Genomic DNA, 20,947 nt, shown 5'->3' with positions numbered 1-20,947 from the left:
AAGTAAAACAACAAAACCCAGCTCTCAGTGCACTATTTATATGAAAGAGGCGGCAGGAAATGGTGGGTAAAACGTGCCCGAGGCATTTGGCTTTGCAGGACAGCAAAAAATCCCAACCAACCGTGCTGGCATTCAGAGAAGGACGCAGCCACAGGCTGTCAGCACACAACTGATCACCAGAGGACTGTTGTATTGCTCAGCTTCTTTTGCATTCATACAGTGATAAATTAGCAGCAAATGGTGGCATCAGCTCTACCTCTTTTTAAAAGGGAATTTAAGGTGAAACTTGGGAAAAGGTAGGGGGTTGCTTTATTTATTTATTTGTATCCCCTCCCTGGTCCTGTTTGCTTTCTAGTCAAGAACTCTGCTTCTTCAAGTGTGCATTCACTATTAAATTGCCTCTTAGTGTACTAACAGGCAGACTTCTCTTGAAGAATATGCTCCAGCATCAAGAACTCACAGCATTCATCAAGGAGAAAAGGATTAAGTGAACAGGGACTCCAGACAAGTTTGCTTGAGGTTTTTTTTTTCCCCAGGTATTGGTAGATAAACTCCCCACATTGCCTGGATTGTTCATTTGTTTCTTTATCCTATAGCTGCAAAAGCACTTTTTTTGTGGACAAAACCATCTCAAGCTTTAATCTCAGCCACCCACAACACCAGCAGGATTCACCCAAGGTCACAGAGTCACAGGCAGGGAATCAGACTCCATCTCCCAGATTTCAGCCTTACAAATCTAGCAATGGACAGATTCTTTTTGTCAGGAATATCTTCAGTTCACAGTCCTAGAGCCAAACTGGAAAAGAATGAAACAGCACCTCGATGTTCAGAAAGAAAGGGCTTTGCCCCTGGACTTAAGATACAAGCACACTTCCAAGAAGGGCACCAGTGCAGGCACTGCTGACAGCACCTCCAGTGCTGAGCAGCACAAAGCCAGTTCTCAGCATTGAAGAAACGCATTTCTGATAGGGAAGGGAAGTATCTCCCAAGCCTACAAAGACTGTAATCTCTGGGGTCACCTTGTGATAAAGAGGGTATTTTCCTCCCTGTATTTCAGAGTCAGCAGTTGGGAACAGCTGCCTTCAAACTAAGTTTTTAGACACACATGAGCAGCATCCAGAGGGAGGGATAATGTGTGAATTCAAAAATACAACGCGCCCTTTGCAATCACTCTTCATGGCCTTGACTCCTTAAAACACTACAGGCTCCAGCAGTGTTCCATGGACAGTTCAATTGCTCTCCTGTAGCGCTCCACCGCCCACTTCCTGAGTTATGGAAGGGCTCAGCTATATTTCTAATGAGAACCACATTAGCCAGTGGAATGACCATAGCTGTAGGGATCCACATTAATACTGCTCATTGCCCAAGAGGTCAAGATCCTTGGGATGAGGGCAGAAGAGGGTCAATCTTCCTCTAAAACCAATGCTGAAGGAAAAGATCTGGCAAGCTAGATCCCGAATATCAAAGCAGAAATGGAGGAAGGATCTCCCTGCTCTGCAAAGGAGGCTCCTGCTTCCTCATCCATCCACAGAGTAAGGTTACCTGGAGGGCTGCAGAAGTCTGCAGAGGGAGGGGGATTGGTATTATGAAGACAAAATGCCTGCTTAAAGCACACCATCCCTCTGAACTAGGTCCCTCTTTTTTATCCAGGGATTTCTGCCCTCCCTGAGAGGGCAAAACAATGAAAGGGCTCCGTTTGGAAACCCTAAAACTGCCTGAAGGGAGAAACGGCACTGGAAAAGTCCAGATATGTTTATCCGCCCACATGTCATGTGGCTGCCCCTCCGGCAGGATAACAGCTAATCCTATGTATGAATCCCCCTTCCCACTGATCCAACAACATTGTGGCAAAAGCCTTCCCATTCCTATCCTCAGAGTAAGGAAAGCTTCAATCCCGATTAAAAAGCCTCCAAGGCAGCCCAGTTTCCCACCCAGCTTTTCCAGCAGCAAGGCAAATCCCAAGTGCTTTTAACTCCATTGCACTATAAACATGCAAGCACTAAACAGTCCTGAGAAGCACATTTCTGAGTGAGCCTCAGGGACCTTGGGCAAAGCAAATAAAGTGGCAGAAAGCCTTTCTAGAGGTTTCATAGCCTGTGATTTCCTCACCCAAAGGTCACAAGTACAGCAGCTGTCACTTAAGGCTCTCAGCAATTCACACATCCCAATCCGGCTCTTGCTGTTCAGTGTTTGAGAAACACTCAAAGCCATTTCTTCAATCATCTCCAGAGTAAATAACATAGCAGTATGACAACAAAATCAGAGGCTGTAAAGTCTTGAGAAGCAGTGGTAAGGTAAACTGCCTTGGCCAGTGCAAGGTGCATTAACTTACAGCCCCTTGTAAGTCATTTCACCCTGCCTAGAGTTTTTTGCTCAGAGCAGCTACCAGCTGAACAGAGCAAAGCGGACGGTGCTGCACTCAAAGGACAGAGCACTCAAGGGCCCATTAAGGGGATTTCTCCAGCCCAGAGAGAAGGAAAGCAGAGGTGACTCAAAGAGGAGTGCTGGAATAAAGGTCTGGACACATGCTTAACTGGTGGAATGTGACTGTGGAAGGAAGGACATCCAGACAAGTGGATAAGGAATGCAAAAACCTGCAAGCACAGATGGAGGAAGAGCATCAGTACCAAGACAAGGCCTTGATATACAGTAGAGGTAAAACAGGAAGAGGACTACAAAGTTCTAGGAAGGGATAAAGGAACTTCCAACAGAAGGGCAAATCAAGTGAAACAAAGGAAACAAGCAACACAGAGTGCCTGATTTCCACCATCATGGGCTGGTGGCAGGGAGTGATACTGCTTTTCAGGAGATCTAACCTGCTATTCTGTGCAGCACTTTGAGGGGGAGAAGGAAAAGTGAAGATAGAGAGGATTAAAGACAAGAAGCGAAGGAAGCCAAAGAAGGCAAGAAACCAAAAGCAAAAGGCTCCAAGGCATGCAGTGTTGTAAGGGAGCAGCTAGGCTGGAGGCAGGCAGCTGGGATCCACATGGCATCAAAAAAAGATTGTTCTATGGTACCGGAGGTGTTGCATTTCAGTTGTCACAATAGCACAAACACGGCAGAAATAACTGGGTGACCCTGAACACCCAAGACACAGAACTAAGATCAAATAGCCTAGAATGGAAGAGGTTTTGGAACACACCACGTGCAAGCAACAAAGGATCTAGATGGGTTTGGAGACTCAGTCGTTCCCAGACCAGCCAAATGATGTGACAAGAGAAAAGTGTGAGAAAGGAGAGGCATTTCCACCAGAGAATGAGCAGCAGAGAAATCTCATCTCCTGTAGCCCAGCTGAAAGCCACAACACGCAGGCACAGAGGACCACCACGAGGATGTGCAGTGGAACACTGCACACATTGCCCCCAGTTCCTCCACTCTCTTCCCAGCCAGGCTGCCCAGAACCTGGAAAGCTGCACTGGCACAGCGCGAGGCCTGGCTCAACACACCTCCCCAGCAAATGGGCAAGAGGTTGAACTCTGGCAAAAGAGATGTGCCTTCAGTCATGCTTTGTGCCTGAGAAGCTTCTGGGCTCCTTCCCTAATGCAGACACATGGCAGAAAAAATTGCAGCATAAAAGTTGGGCTTTTAAAGAAAAAAGCTTTCTCTGCTATATCCATCATTACCCAACAATACAGAGTAGCTACTTAGAGTATCTCTAGGTTTGTTAAGAGACCTGATTTAAAAAGCCAGCCACTCTATCCAGGGTGCAATGTATCAAGTGCAAGCTGAATTGACACTTATGCAAGTCAAAGCAAATGTTTTTAAGAGGTGACAGCAGAGCCATTACTAGCTTCATATATTTCATTCTACTTTTGTGCACACAACCAAGCATATTATTGGCTTTTTATTTCCCTTCTCGTTTGCTTCAGGATTCTGATTAAAGCAGGGACATATTTCATGAACTGCCAGGTTGTGCTTAAACCATTAGGTCCATCTATGAGAAATATTTATTGGTTTAGGAAACGGGAGAAAAGGAAAGCTGCAGCCCTGGTGATACATCTCGTCCACTTAGAAAACAGAGCAAAAAGCTTTTCAGACTCTTGCTAGCCAAAGCTCGAGTTCGGGAGAGGCTGAACTTGGCTGCATATCAAAAGCTGGAATGGACAGATGATACAGAGCCCTGATCTGGTCTAAAGCTCCTGGATCTCTTCAGCTTTGTACTGAAAATGGTAATGATGATCACAGAATTTATGCTTGGTTAATGGCTTGTAATACAATCCCACAGGCCTCTGTGACAGTCCTTTTTACACTCTTCCCACTCCTGATGCTCTTTGGGGTCACTGTACATGACTGCATGGCCCCTTAACCTTCAGACTGAAGCACTGAGTCTTCTTTGCCATGAGCCAGTGGTGTTTTACTGCTAGCACTGCTAAAAAATGCTTGCTTTACCTGACATGAGATGGCAGAAGGGCAAGCAAGGTCCCAGAGCCACAACCATCTGTGGTTTGTAGTACAAACGCAAGCAGATTTGGGTGCAAGTGCTTGACCTGAAGGAGCTCCAGGGAAAAAGAGAGCAGACAGTGCAGCAGTCCAATTCCAAATGATACTTGCAGAGCAGCCCATCCCATGCAGGTACCACAAAGATCTTGTGCAGTGCTGTTCTGAAGCTCTGAAGAGGGGTCACCTGTGAGCCAGGGACTCCCAGCAGGCCCTAGGCAGCACCAGAGCAATGTGCCCCATCTCCAAGAGCACGGTTGCAGGGGAAAGCAAAAGGCAGAACCAGTAGATACTGGTTCTGGATCAAGAAGTCCCACCACGCAAAGGTACCCAGTATGATTCAAGATGGGGTGAGGTGCAGCATGCCAAAGGCCTGTGTCAACACACAGCCACTACTGTACCACCTTGCAGTGGCTGTGCAACTGCTTTATTCGTACCCACATCCAGGTCAACTGACATTACAACCTGAAAGACTTGTCCTCTAGAAAGCTTAGCTAAGCAGAAGTGGGGAATATGCACATTCTCTCATTGGCAGATGTGAAATAAAGCAGAGAAAGGAGGCACATCATTTCTAGACTTGCTTGGGATAACGACACTCTGCTGGGTTCTTTTCCAGCCGTGCTTGAATACAAGCCTGCAGAGTTTCACTGCATCTTAAAGCTGGGTGCAGTTTAAAACTTGAATAGCCACAATCAACATAACCAGCTCAAGAGCAGGGAAATCCCAACCTTCCCTTTTCATTCTGTAGGGCACAGCAGAAGCTGTTCTGCAGTGAAGCTGGTGGATATCAGTGCATGAAGTTTCTGTTGTTCAAGCTTCCCCAGGAGTGAGAGGGGAGTCAGGGCTGAGGTTCCAGCATCTCCAGGGCAGGAACAGAGCTGAATGAGAAATGGACGGGGGGCAGAAGAGGAGGTGATTTATTTCAGAGGTTTCTAAACCAGTTCCCTGACCTTCTGACCGTGACTTAATCAGCACAAAACATTGTCTTGATTTGTCACCAGGGAACAGCAAAATATTCTCGGAAGAGCATCATATTTTATCTTACGAACTATTTCCATCAAGAAGGTTAAGACACAGCTTTAACCGCTCATATAGCGTAACCTTTGGAGCACAATCAGATTCGCTGTTCTGAAGAAACGCTAACTGGGAACAAAGTCTTTCTTGTCTTGACTCGTATCTGCTTTTCCACAAAGCAAAAAGCTCTGTGTTGCATCATTTTTATTCATGAAGATAAAGCCACTGTGTATTTTTCAAATGATCTCTTAAGTCTGCAATTTGCACCATTTTACAGCACTAAAAGTTAGAGATGCAGTAAGCCATGTATTTAATGCTGGTAACTTAATAGAAATAGCATTAACTACTATTTCAGACTTTTAGTTATGTCCCCCCCCATCCTTTGTAATTACCTTGTTACTTACCAGCAGCATCAGCAATTTTATTGATGTGCTTTTAGCACAGGCTACTACCAGAGGACAAGCGTGCTGGAGTATGGTACAGACTCCAGAGGAAGTTTTATCTCCTACTCTTCCTAAAAATATGAATTACCACCCTTACATATCTGCATGCACCACCCACGCCTGCTTCACAGGCAGTTTTAGCCAGGCATTTTCTAAAAGATAAAAGATCCCTTTTGTTCCCCAAATCAGAACCCATGTTATCCCAAGAGATAATATCCTCTAATAAGCCTGGCTTTCTCATTTCTCTGGTAACCTTTTGGGGTGAGGGATGGGGGAATTCTGCAACCCCATTACGAGCAAGACTAATTCAGGATGCAAGTCCTTTTGGCTAGACGAAAAGAAGTAAAGAAAAGCTTAACAAAAAGATCATTGCGATCCTTCACGTATATCTGGCCTGGGTGATAGATGCCTGTGAACCCCAAAATGGCCCATGCTCACTCGCCCTGCTCCTCAGATGAAGGCTCTGTGGGACCACACGTGAGCCTCCCACTCAGTGGCCAGGCCTCTTAACCAAGGAGACACTACACCCACCAACAGCCCATGCCTATCAGCACATGCCAGCACTCCTGCTCTGCTTATTTGCCTTCTCAGCCTGATGAGGCTGACTTACAAACCAAATAATTCCACATCTGGCAGTGTCCAACCAGCATCCACCTTCATTACCACATTTTCTGTACTTCCCCACAGCTGCTAGGGAGAACAAACACTGTTTTCTATCAGGCTTTATGTGACTGGCAACAGATCTGGGGAGCTGTATCCACTATTCTATTGTGCACTTTGTCCTGTACACATGCAGCAGGAGAAGACAAAAGGTATAGCACAGAGCTTATCAGCGTATGGCAGGCATTTGAAGCCATCTAGCAAAGAAAAAAAAAAACATTGTACATGTAAAAGAAGGAAATCCCTAATTGGAAACACAACTGTCTTGTAAGAAAGACTCCAAAATCAACAGCCACTCCAATTTATGTGGTGTTTTATCAAGCCAAATAGCCCCCAAGAGCTTTGAAAGATGAGACTCTAATAAGGCTTATAAAACTAACCCTCTATTATAGAGGCTGGGGCGTGGAAGGAAGAAGTTAAAGGCCTGGGAATTGTAACAGGAATGTAAGCCTGTCAAATCTTCAGCTAATAGAGGCTGGAGGAGGTTCAGTGGGGATACGCAATAGTTTCAAATGCAGAGGTTCATAGGAACAGGTAGAGCAGCTGGGATCCAGCCACCTGGACTGGGCAGCCAGGGCAGGCTCTGATGTGGGACCAGGCACAGCTCTCAGCTGTGTGACAGTCACTGGGTAGGTCAGTGCCATGCGTGCAGGGCACTCACATTCCACAGGTCATAGCATTGCTGGATCAGCTCAGCAGACACCCCTGTGAGGGGGTGAGAGATGTCCTGCCTCAACAGCACCAGCTTTCCCCATGGGCTCTAAAAAGAAGCCATGGCCTTCATCCCAGGCACCAAGACATTTCACAGGAGAATGCGATTTTATGTCTTTTTTTATTTCCTCTTTCCCCCTCCACCCCTGTAATATAAGAGAGGCTGAAGGAAAAAGAGGGGACATTTTTATTTGAGCCTTTATTGTGCATCTGGAAGGCAATGAAATATTGCAGCAGTGAGTGTGTGCTAAGGAACATGAACGAGATGAGGAGGACCAACTGTGAAATGTGTATGTAACATCAACGGCAGGAGCACATCCTCTGAGTACCACTGCTCCATCATCACTGCCCTATCCAAGTGATAATACACAAGTCAAACAAAGCAAAACCAGGCTGCATACAAGTCACACTTCACTGCACACTTCTGCAAATGACACTAAAAAACCCTCAGAGGAAAGAACCATTGCACAAGTAGTTTCAAGTCTATTTTGAGTTGCACACTGGGGTTGTCAATACCTTGTTTCTGGCAGGTCTACAGTGGTTTACAGAAACATAAGATTAGCCATAGAAAGCCCAAGACATAAATTTGTTACAGAAAGAAACGTCTCCATTTTGCAACAGAGAGAACAAGTGCTTTAATTTGGTTTACATTTTCTGGTTGATGCTGTTTTGTGATCAAGTCTGTAATGGCAGCCCTCTGTTTTGTGGTGATGATTGAAGGAGGATGTATCCTGCCCAGCTGTGAAGGTTGCACATGGCCTGGTTTCTAACCAACACGTGTCTGCCACTCAGCTAACAGATTGAGTGAGGCTGTCACTAGTTTCAATGTCTTTAAGATCATCTTGCTGAAGTCGGTGGGGAGGCAAGATGAATCAGCTTTAACATTGCATTAGAGTTATAAAGAAGTGGTACATGAAAATCACTGTGGTTCCAAGGCTACAAAGCATACCCGTCCATAGGGAGATAGGACTCCCCACAGCTCAAGATTGACTTCCAGACCTTGGCAGAGACTCTGACCAGCCGACAGAAGCAACTTGCGTCACCAGACCTGCCCAACTGTTCTTGCTGAGGTACTGTGAGACTGCAGTGCATGGCAGGAAGGCCATACTCTGCTTGTCCCACTGTCACCCTCAGCTCCCTGCTCATTCTCCCTTGCTGCTCCCTGACAAGAAAAGCCTGCAGTTATGCCTGGAGTTAGTAACATCAGCATTAGAAAGGAACAGAAGCAGCCAGACAGGCAAGTAACTGGCCTAAATAGGAGACCAGCTTCCTCTGAAAAACACAACTCAGGTATGACTAATGCACTAGAAAGCTCATGTCTCAAGTAATCCCCTGCTTAAGACTTTATCAATAATGCAAAATTGGATTGTGGAATACAAAACCCTTGAAACTTAACACAAGAACTGGCTTAAGCACCACGTTAACATCATTGAAATTGATGAGTAAGGAGAGACAGTTACAAACAAATTACACCTTAGAGCCAGATAAAACCTTATCTCCAGGAGACTGGATGAAAGACAAGGAGCTCAGAGTAGCTGTTCTCACATCCAGAGTGTAGAGACTCTGAGTGGAAAACAAAGGGTATAAGAATTAAACACACTTCCCAACCAGATTCTTCAGAACTGAAGGGTTATAAATTGAAGGAGGGGGTGGTGTCTGTCTAATGCTATTTTAGACATTCCAGTAATTGGCAAAATTCACCCAAACACAGGGGTGGGGATGTTGGTGCTATGCTTGCATTGTGAAAGTCCCTGGAAGGGCCACAAATGTGGGTGTCTTGCACCCAGGTCAGTTTCTCTTCACAGCTGTAGATGCCTGTGCTGAAGTCTTTCTGCACAAACACCTTGGGGCTGTCCTGGCACAGGCATGTGCTCAGTGTTGTCATGAAGGCAGCAATAGGGTCAGCCACAGCCCCCAGACAGGCTTAGTCTGGCCCTGGAACAGGCAAAGCTGCTGTAGGAGAACAGATTCGGGGGAAAACTGGATAAAATCAGCACAGAGGCAGCAGTCACATGGGCTGAGAGAACAAGGAATGGACAATGGGTACTGTTCAGAGGGGAGCCAGAACTTCTGGACCAACTGTGGATGGTGCAGAAAGGAGGGAAGAAAAGTTGACAACGAACTTACAAAAACCTGAAACGAACACACGCCATCGATTCATGCAGACTGTGCAAGCAGTGAACTGCAGAGGTAGTGTGCATACTACACCACAAGACCTGCCACCCAAAATCACAGTTTCTAAGGCTTATTCTGAACCTGACCTTTGGATTAGATTTGTGCTGGATTCTCTGCTACCATTTCAGTGAGAGGCTTCTTCAGTGAATACCAGCTCCCTGGCTCACTGAAGGCCAGGGCTAATGTTTAGGTTGCATGTTCCTCATAGGAGCCACCTTGCACCCTTCCTTCTGACTCACAGAGCCCCTCCTGAGGTTGTACAGTGTTCTACAGTGTCCTCAGAAGACAGCGAAGGCATCAGCACTTCACATCACATCAGCACCCACAACTGGCATGCAGCAAGCTCCAACAGTACAAGCAGAGCACCAGAGGAGCCTGTCAGGAGGAATTAGCCCCACACGCCTCCCCCTGCTCAGGCATAGGCTAACAGGACAGCACAGACAAGCCCAGCAGTTCTCATGAACACTTTACACACAGCAATCCAGGGAGAGAACATCTAGTCTGGAGCCAGGCTCCAACCAGCTCCAAGTACCAACCACAGGGAGTATTTGAAATTACAGGAACGCGATCTCAATATCCTCATAGAGGTAAATGTGCTCAGTTGCCTCAAGGCCTCTCTAATCATTAATTATTAACTTAATGTCTGTCTTCCCTGAGGTATCCATTATCCTGTGTATTAATGGCCCTTCCAATACGGCAGGGGGTAAACAGCTTGCAGATTACCTGAGAGTATTAATGAAAGCTTGCAAATTGATTTGGTTGGATTAGAAAGTGTTTGGCAGTTAACTGATCCCAGGATTTGGAAAAACAGCACTGTACAATGCAAGACACTTTCTTTCCTCTCAGCTTTATCTGCTCAGAAAAGAGGAGCCAGGCACGACAGTGCTGGCTGTTCTTTTGGATGCTTCTCTTTCCTGTCCCCCATTCAAAGTGTAATTAAGGGAAGCCTCAGGCAGAAAACTCAGCTGTAGCAAAAGGTAAAACTAATGCTGTCATGTTCTAAATGCCTCTTCACGGAAGTTAACTCAATCTTATTCCTAAAACCCAGGCATTTTCTCCAGGCTGCCATATTTTCACTGCCAAGCTATGGGACGGGCCTGAGGGGTGAGATTCACAATAGGATTTTAGTGAACAAATTCCAATGCAGTCCAAAACTGAGATCCTCAGAGCTGCCTAATCCTTTAAATAACTCCAGATCCACAAACACAGAGTGAGGTAAGGGCAACAGGCTGGGTGTACAGGCATTCACAGTTAGCACTTTCTTCTTGCATAAGCTGCTGCTCATCTTATTTCTGACTCCCAGAAAGCTGCTTTTATAACCCCCTGAAACATCTCATTTAACCAAAGGAGTATTTGTTTATGAGCGCTCCTTGCAGCAGGATGCACGTCAGTGTGGGAGTTCAATCCCTGAGGGTATGACAAGACAATTCATACACATAGACTCTTGAGATGCTTCTGTTGCAAGTTCACAGCTCAGCTCTCACCCCAGTTCTGTGGGCTGCCACCTCCACCCTGGTCAAGGTATCACAGTCAATTCACAAGCAGGACAAGCACATCTGAAGGCTGGTCAAGATAAGACTGACCAGCATGCCCCCTTCAAAACATAAGGCAAGCTTGAGCTTATTACCAGTGCTGTTTCTCATCCAGAATACCATATGCTTTTAACAGCCACATGCACAACAAGCAGCAGGCATATTTTCAATCTGCCAGGCACATTGCTGGGCCCCTTCTGCTTGAAGAGAGATCTGTATCCTCTGATTCTATCTGAATGTCAGGGAGTGATTTAAAGTGAGAACAAGTAATTGACTTCTATTATAGATTTTTGGGTACGTTGCAGTTTGCTGGTTAGTCAGGTAGCATCTGTTTTTCAAGCACAGAAACATGATACTGCTCTTTCATGTAAATTTATGGAAGAAGATATGATTTTATCCTATATCCTAATAAGGATTCAGACTCAGTTTTTAAAAGGAGAACCTTGTTTGTGCTGGAGTTTTGTGCCTGTTATTTTATCATAATTTAAAATCAAACTAGTCAGACACTAAATTATTTCCTGCTGAGAAATGTGCAAAAGCTCCTTTTATTCCTATGTCCTCTTTACCGCTGGCATCTTGTATTTATAGAGTGTAGATGGAGAACTTAACATCCATGTTTTCTCCTTTTAAAGTCTCTCCTTTGATCTAGCCATCCATCCAGGAGATTGCTTTGATCCTTGCAGTTTTGCTAATTCCAAATATGCAATTATGCTTATCTCGTCCTGAAGGATCTGGATGTTTAAAGCTGTTCCTCATACAGTGCAGTTTACCAATACACCACAGCTGTAATCAAAAAGAACTTGTTCTTGCCCAGAGCACTGCAGGCTACAAACTGCTCATGTGCCATCCTGGAAAACCTGGGAGAGCAGGTTCTTCCTTGACTGCCTACATCACAGGGTAACAGGCCTCTTTATGGAAAACAAGATGGAGAACTGGCTGACCTGCTGCCCATGAGGGCATCTCATCATGCTGACAACTGAGGTTGATGAGCAAGAAAAAGAGTCCCAAAATAAATGGTCATCATGAGGAACAGAGTTCTCGGCTCTCAAGACAGCTGCACCAGCAGGAAGCCTGTAAGGATCACCCTGTCCTTCCCTCTCTCTTCCATCGCTTTTCAGTCATTCAAAAGTCATCACTTACATCTGATGCCAGGAACCAGGGGTATGTGAGGAACTGGACACCATAGCTCATGAAGGAACTGAAGTTAGCAGGGAAGGCAGCAAAAACAGCTCAGGAACAGTTCTCCAAAAAGACAACCATACTCCCCCTCCCATCAACCACAATGAGAGTGGGCTGAGACTCAGATTCCAACCTATTTATTGCTTGCTTCTAAATATCTTCTCTCTTACAATATCATTATGCCACATGAATGAAAACTATGGTTATCTAAAACTGCCTGATCCCAGGGGAGCAGGGAGGGAAGCAGAAGAGAAGGAATGCCATTATTTCATGATGGGATTTGAAGTAGTAGGAGATTTCCTTTCAGGTTCCAGAGGACTGAAACAAACTGAGATGTATCATCCTAATGATTCATTGCTCAGTATTTTGACTCTACATTGCTGCTTAGCACCTGAAACTGATCTGACGGCAGACGCGACCACAGCCATGCTTCCCTCTACAACTAATTTCTTGCGTGCCATTCCCCATTCTCCAAAAGAAATAGAAATATTTTCTAACATGTTAAAAAGTGATAGGAAAAAACTAAAAAAAGGAAGGAGAAAACAATGTGAAGGGACAGCGAGTGGCCACAACCAAGGTATAGCATTTAAACAATCTTCTTATGTGAGTCCAGTCAAGCCTGCTGGAACTGCATATTCCTCCCATCAGAAGATAAATGCAGGTTCCCTTCTCTTTCCTCCTTACACAAAGGTTAATATTTCTGTTCTTGCAAACTGAAGGTTGAAGTGGCAGTTTCTGTGCAAAAGTTTCTCCTACCAACAGCACACGGAAGGAAAATTACCTCCTATGGCTTAGCACCACCCTGGCACTACCAGCAGCTTTTCAAGTGGCAGATAACACATGGAAGGTAGGGAGGCAAGCTGCTAAATCACCCTCTTCTATTCAGCAACCCGTCAGCATCAAGGCAAAGCACATTTTTCAGGCTTTGCTTCAAAGACTGACAACACCAGAGCAGCCCCAACAACACCCTGTGTTTAATAAATCAGCTGGGAGAGTAAAGAGGACTTTATTTGCCAGTCCTCCCTAATGAGAACTACTTCTCAGCAGTTCTAGTAGTTCAGACAGGTACGTGACTGAGGCCCAGTGTCTGCCCTTGCAGAGTGAATCCTGATGCCACAACAGAGTGCAAAAGAGAGGCTTGCAGCTGGGAGAAAACAACTGTTAAGTAATGCTGTGTGCCCAATCCTGATACACTGCTCTAGAGAAAACCCTTCCAGGCAAGTTGGGGAAGCAGAAAATGAAAGTAGGTGGCTGATGATGGAGCTCTTCTGAAGTCATCTTGCCTTGTGCACTGCAAAGCTCTCGTGCAGGCAGAGTTTGCTGCCTCCAGAACTTCCGCAGCCACCATCACCTGAAGCTCCAGGCAGGGTCACTGAAATCACTCAGCAGAGTTGGGTTTTGCAGACTCACCACTTGAAAATTGCAGCCTTCTTAACCAGCTCTTCCAAGCTGAATTTCCTGCCTGACATTTGACAAATCTCAGTGAACTCCCTTTCTTTGTCAGGGAAAACCTCTAAAACTCATTCTTCCTTTTTCTTACAGAAATTCCCATTTAGGCCTCCTCCAGAAAAGCTTAACACTGTTTATGCTGCAACAGGGCTTCCTACCCCAGCATATTTTAGACTATCAGGTTCATCTTACTCTGATGAAAGACCACGCACCAGGTGATACCACAGACATTGATCTGGAACATATTTAAAACCTGGAATTCTAGTACCTCGCTTTTCTGTCCTCAAAACATCTGTCTGCATAGGTGTTTCACCTCTGGTGGCATGGGGTGAAAGGAGAGAAAAATGGGAGTACGTGGAGGTCATACATCTTGGAAAGAGTAAGGAGAAGAAAGAATTGTTCAAATCTCATTAATTTGCATTTAATGTAACCATCAGCTATGTAACATAACATGGTCCCAACTACATGCAGGCACCTAACACACTCCATCTGCACAAGCAGCAAACAATCCAACTGTATCTTGGACGATAGATGTAGGATTGGCACTATTTATCACTTCACTATTCAGAGATTGATTATCAGATAAGCAAGGAGACTGTTAAACAGCATCTGCTTCACAGCACAGAAATTTAGAAGCTCATGTTCTGGAAGCTGCCCAGATTTGAAACCTGCTCCATTTGATTTTCATGCCTGTTTTACACTTAAAAGAGAGAAGGCTCAAAGACACCTGACATTTGTACTAGGAAGCCAGAGCAAACAGACAAAGCTGGATTAGGGCTCCTCTGCTATGTGTGCTAACAAAGGAATGGACAAATATGTCAAGTCAAAAGCCAGAAGCTCTGGGAAGACTGTTGGACAAGGCTGCATCTCTTCACAGATCCAGAGTGAGGGGCTGTAATAGTTTGAAGTGCAGTGTGACAGTAGCAGTGAAGCAATTCTCATGGTTGCAGATGCCATTGGTTAAGACACCTCCTGTTTTAAGGAGGGATGTCTCTGAGGGGTGAGGGATGGCTCTGGAGGAAAAGGACCATACAGTAATAGAGGGAAAAGTGGAAACTCAGCCTTCTAGAGCATCTGCTTGCCGTGTGAGGATGTGATGTGATCCACACAGCCGCTCTACGCACAGTTACCCTCCTACCAGCTCAGCAGCTTCCAACCTTGGTTAGACTGCAGAGCTGGATAGCTTGGGGTTTACATTACACATCAGAGGCTTCTCACAGCTGGTTTAAAAATCAGTCTGACCTCTGTTCTAAAGCACTTTAGGGAATCTTTGTCCCAGAGCTTGAGAAAAAGGTTGAGCTATAAATTAAAATTGCATTAGGAGTTGCTTTGGTGGTCCGCAGAGCACGAAGGAGAGCAGGAGGGAAATACTTTTTGCATTTATAAAAAGTTATACCCCAAAATTAGATGCAGTGCTTCAGCACAGCATCACAAACCCACTCAACAGCAAAAATAAAGCACTGTATTGCTCAACAGAGAGGAAATGGCACCACTGAATGACCAAGTGCATTCACTCCCGTATCTAATGTTCTCGTAACCCTCTGTGTCTTTGATATCTACATAAAAACACAATCTCTCATTTTTTCTGAAATAATTCTTTCTGTGCAGTTTTATATACATGAAATGTACAAAACTTGGACACTTTTACTTGCAGTTTGCTCTATTTCCAGGTGATTTCTTGTTTGCGCTTAAAGAACTTTGATCTACCTTTAGCTAAAACTCAAGTTAGATTCCACACATTGATTTCATACTTAAAGGGTAGTCTGAAATTAAACCACAGACATACTATTTTATTGCTTTTGCATTGTATTTCCTGTTTTAATGCTAGATTTTTTTGATGGAAGGTGGCAATCATTTAAACATTAAGAACAGTCATCCTGGGGACATAGTTGTCAGATTTAAGGATCAGAAATTATACAGGCAGCTATAAAAGGGTCGGAAGTGAATAGATCAATATTATGAGGTCCAGTAATTCTTTGAAGTATTAAAATGAAATGGGAGAACTGTTTGCAAGGACAAGTTAATGATTTAAGTTATGCAGCAACTCCAGGGGCAGATAAGAAAGCAGCAAGCAACCTCTGTAAGGTGTCCTGAAAGAGTTAAGGACATCTTTATCAGAAAGGTTTTCGCTCTGAAGCAAGGGCAGGCTAAGTCAGACTTACACTAAGGCCCCCACTTGGAAGGCTGAAAAACAGAAAGCCTTGACAATTTTAGTGCACACAACAGTGCTGGCAGCCACGTCATCTTCAGGAGAGTCACTGAGGGGCATTTATAGAGAACAGATCTCTAGCATTACAAACCCCCTTTAGAGCATCCTCTCAGCACCCTCCAGATTACTATTTACATGCAGAAAGCAAGCAAGCCATCATTGAATTAACCTTCCATTTCCATCACAGAGACAGTGAAGCATGTTTATGAGCAAAGCCCCGAGCATGCAGTAACATACTGATTGGTGCTGCCAATCCTAAAAGAATCTGGCATTGTTTGGCAGCATTTGGTCAATGAATTTTTAGTGCTGATTTTGCATGCATAGGAGGAGGAATGTCCCATCATATTAACTAGAACACAGGTTCCCTCTAAGGATGTGGGTATTTAAAAGAAAGGTAAGATACAGCAACCCCACCACTTTCAAGATCTACTCATGCAAATTCAGGAAGAGTTACACAGCTCACATGGAAACGCACAGTCAGAGGAAACCAAAGCTCAGTTAAAAAGTGACATACAAAGCTGGGTATCCTATTCCACTCTGAATTTCAACCACATACTTTTGAGTGTCATTTATTGTGTGGGAAAAGTGATCCAAGCCACTCATTATTCATCCCATCTGACTCTTAAGCATGCAGTACAGGTGAGTTAAACTCTTAATCTAAAATGACTTTATGCATTTCAGTGGGATTTCAAAATTCACCCTGCATGCCTAAGCACTTCAGATGGGTCCAAAAAGCAGCTACTTGATTTAGTGATTTTTCTAGGACACAGACATTTAAGACTGCAGCATGAAAGTTTGGAGCCTTTAGTAGTTTGGTGGCTCTCTGAACATGACAAAGCAATTCCCCTTGCTGTGCAAGTCCAAACCAATAATCCAGATGTCTCTTCCAATCCTATCTGAGGATAAATCTAGGGGAACCCCCCTTTTACCTGCCTTTAGAAGGTAACTTTCTATCAGGACAAAAAATAAAGATTATAACGAAAGCAACTGCCTGTGGATCATTTTCCTGGTCCTGTTATTTCCCAAAACTTTTCAAGTCTTTGTTGACACATCATAGCAGGGTTTGGCTTTGAAGAAGCAGCCAAAGTTTCAGCTCAGAGCACTCCTAAAAGGTGTTCCCAACCTGGCTCATTTGTACTGAGTAATGAGAGTACACTGGGAGATGGAAATCACTTTAAGTAACACACTTCTAGAGCCAACAGTCACCCTGGTTATCCCACTGAAGTACAAAGGCAGAATTATTCACCTCCTGGGTTTAGGCATGCTCCCTTCCAGGTGCATCTGAGATTCAAATTGGAAGCCTCTGATTTCAAGGTTTTGCCAATGACTTGGTCTGCAGTGGCATTAGCCCAAGATTTAAACAAAGATTAGCAATTCAAAATATCTCAAAGCAAGGACATGATCCTTACAGGGAGTGGAAATTCTCCTTTCCTGTATTTTCTAGCAGCAAAATGGTAGAACCCTAAATTAGCAAAACCTGGCCAAAGTGTGGAAGATTCCCATGAGAGAAAGGTTAACCATCTTGTTTCAGACTGCAGCACCAGGGTAACCTCAGTGCCTGTACTTTCTACGTAGTGAACTCAGCAACCATACCTGAATGACTCATTTCCAATAATAACTCTGCTCAAACACTGCATAATGAGGTCCCATCTATACACCCAGAAGTTGTTTAACCCTCAAAAGTGACTTATTCCAGGCTACCAGCCAAGCAAATGCTTAAGTAGAATATATGTAGTGATGATCTTCACAGGCTGGTATTCATCTTGTCCCAGAAATTGTTTAGGGCAGAGAGGTTAAGAAGAATAGAGTACAGGTTTAAAAAAGATTTGTTTCTAAGAGACACTTCACTAGATTCATTCAATTTAGTGAGGAAGCTAAGGTTAGAAGAATGCCTTAAAAACTATTGTCTCACAGTAATTTAATACATAGGTTTTCAGAAGCAGACAGAAAGCAGTTAAGAAATGGTACAGTTCTGTTTGATAAGAAGTTATCTCATTAGTATGGATTACATCTAAACACCTTAAGAAGAGCTGTCAGCCCCCTTACACAGCAAATCCTATACCACATCCTTTTAGACTCTACCAGCCAATCTACACAGAGATTTTAACCGGTCCTGTCATATCACAGACCAGTCTAAAAATATGCTGGAAATTAAGGAGTAAAAGATACTAACCTAGATAAAGCAATTACACCTGCTTTAAGGAAAATGCACAGATCAGACAGGCATAGTTCTCAACGAGTGTTACGAAGCACAGCATCTCCTATCATAAGGGGAAGGACTCTTTAGAAAGACAGAACAGAGAGTAAAACTCCTAGCTCCAAGCCTGAAGGCAGCCCACACATCTCTCTCCCCAGGCAAAGAACTAACAGAGCTCCTGCCTAGGGTTTTTATAACAGTGTGAGGCCAGTTAATTGGGTTTCATCTGCAGCAGGTGGGTGCTTCCAAAACTGGGGGCATCTGCTCAGACAGTTAATGTGACCTTGTGTGTAAAGATAATGGTGGAATTGCAGGCCTACTGGCTTTCTCCACAATACCAACAGCTGATGATAATGGAGATGGAAAAGGTTTTCTTAATGTTGTTTTAAATCTATTTGCTTCAGTGTGCAGGTGTTTTCACTCACTTTATTTCAATGAGAGTCTAGATTTCAGATAATGAAGGGGGCAAAAGTGGGAGCCAGGAAGGGACAGGCTAAGCCTGTGACCTGATTTGCTAGGCCCCAGCCCTGCAGAGAGGACCTGTGGCTCAGACAGCAAGAAAGAGAATATGGAGTTATTTGGCAGGAGAGACATAGAAGCTAAATGACAGCTCCTCAGCTCATCTTAAGTCATTTGCAAAGCCCTTCAGAAAGAAAGAAGAGTTGTATTTCATTGAACGGGAAGGGATAAGATATCCCAGGCAGCAATAAGCCCACATTCCCCAACATGCTCTCCAGATACACAGAAACAAATAGCCCCAGAAGCAGCATTTGCAGATAGGTCAGAGGTTTTCCATTTGCTCTGCCTTTGTTTTTATCCCATTTCCCATGCCCAAGGGTTCTGCAAGTCAAGCAAAGGTACTGTGACAACCCATTCCCTCTCCAGAGGGAAAAATGAGGTATTTGGCAATCATTACAATTCCCACTTTTCGGGCAGAAACCCCAAACCCCAAGTTCCAGCACTGGCATCTAGGTGCAGGATCTACGCAGATGAAGCAGCAGCAAACAGCCCATCCCTAGAGGGCTGTTCTCCGCATAAACAGCTGCATAAACAGCTCTGCAGTGGCAGCCACAATCTGGCTCTGGAGACTTTTATGTCTCCAGTTTCTAATGAGGACCAGTTGAATACTTTTTTTAACATCCTGACTCGCTACTGAAAGTCAGCTCCAGTGTGGAACTGACGCTAAGAATTGCAGTCCCCTGATCATAAATGCTTTCAAGAGATGTGGCATGGTGATCAAGGTGAAGGCTGGATTACAATTTGTACTGCAGCTTTGGGGGTGATACAAGTCACTAAATACACATAGAGCCCTCAGCACAGCAATGTGTAACACCACATACTACTTTAGGGAAGATTCAAAGAGAAATAAAGCAGTTTAGCATTAAAGTAAAAAAGTTCTCTGTAACATTAAACACCAGAATTTCCCTTTAAGCACAGGTCTGTCTATGCCTCCTTAGCAGGAGGCATCCTGAGGCTCTATTAAAGCCCAGAGAGAACAACTCCTACACTTGCTGAACAGCAGAGGCCAAGAGCTGGCCTTTGTCACTTTGTACTTGAAGTTCCATTTGCCTTCTGAAACATGGTCTTATTTCAGAAGACCTAAAGAAAGCCTGAAGAGTGGTAATACTTCATATAGCTAAAGATATCCCACAGCCTCCTTGGGCAGGACAAAACTCATTATTGGTACTCAGGTATCACAGTGAGTTTAGATCTGCAATCAGGCGTACTTAAGTCCCACATTGCTGGCAGCAGGGCACAATCTATACTGAATTTGTTTAGGAGTTTCTTTCATTTAACTGACTTTGCTTTGAATGTACGACACCCATATAGACCGGCTGTCAAGTACAGACTTGACAGATGTGGCTTGAAAGAACACAGGAAAGTGCACAGCAGCCTTGGGACTACTTTGTATTAAAGCAGAGAGCACAGATTACCTGAGATGCAAAAAGAAGTTAAAACTGCCTTGACCAAGCCTGTTCTCTATTCGTACACAACTGCCACTTAGTATAATGAAGAAACGGAGAAGAGAAATCGGGAATGGGAAACCTGCAAGATTCCTGGCTTTTAAGATAATGAGCACACTGTGCTTTTAACACAACCAGCGCAGCGCTGATGGGGACAATGAAAGGGAGGCACCGATTAAATTGCACCATTCTCTTTCTGGTCGCAAGTGTTACTTTGCAGGAGAACTATTCAGAAGTGTTTTAATAAAAAGCTGTTTGCATTCAAAACCAGCCTTTTTACCAGCAGCCTTAACGACTTTTCAAATGAAAAAATAAAAAAGAAGTTTGAACTTTTCCAGCCTTTCTTAAAAACATTCCTGGTTTTCTAAACTCAACTGAGATGTCTCAAAGAATGCAATCAAAATGATCTCCAGGTTTTAGCAACAGTGATTCCCTAACCAGATCAATGGCAACACCTTTCAGCCATGGCTTCAATCTCATTCTCAAGGATTTAAAACTAAAATTTTCCTTTAAAATTTTGGAAAAAAATCCTCCTCCAAGCATGCAGCAAAGATGAAGGAATTTGGGAAATGCTTTGAAACAAACAAACAAGAATTTGTCAAGCGATCTTCTTTCAGCTTTCCTTTGTTTTCCAAAAGTAGGTATCATCTCTCAATCAGCGGCAACATGTAGCATGAGATTCGTGTTCGCTATACCTGCATGGCTAATGATACCAGTATAATTTGCAGCAGATGCACATTTGGGGAGAAATCATTTTCCTCAGATTCTATTTGTGTGGGAGGATGAAGTATGGTTGCAATGAAGGTGCTGTGGGAGCTGAATGACTGCATCTCAAGTACAGGTGCACTTGGGTGTAACTTAAACATAGTTTGCAATCTCTCTAAATGGAGCATTTATAGCCAATTACACTTGTCATTCACCTTGCAAATACCTCTATCTAATTTAACAGCATATACAGTAAGCAGAAAAATAAAGGA

Source organism: Neopsephotus bourkii, unplaced genomic scaffold (assembly GCF_033783945.1).
Source record: "Neopsephotus bourkii isolate Nb327-2 ecotype Australia unplaced genomic scaffold, CSIRO-AGI_Nbou_v1 NB_804, whole genome shotgun sequence".
Classification (NCBI taxonomy): Eukaryota; Metazoa; Chordata; class Aves; order Psittaciformes; family Psittacidae; genus Neopsephotus; species Neopsephotus bourkii.
Note: the sequence above shows the minus strand (reverse complement) of the source record.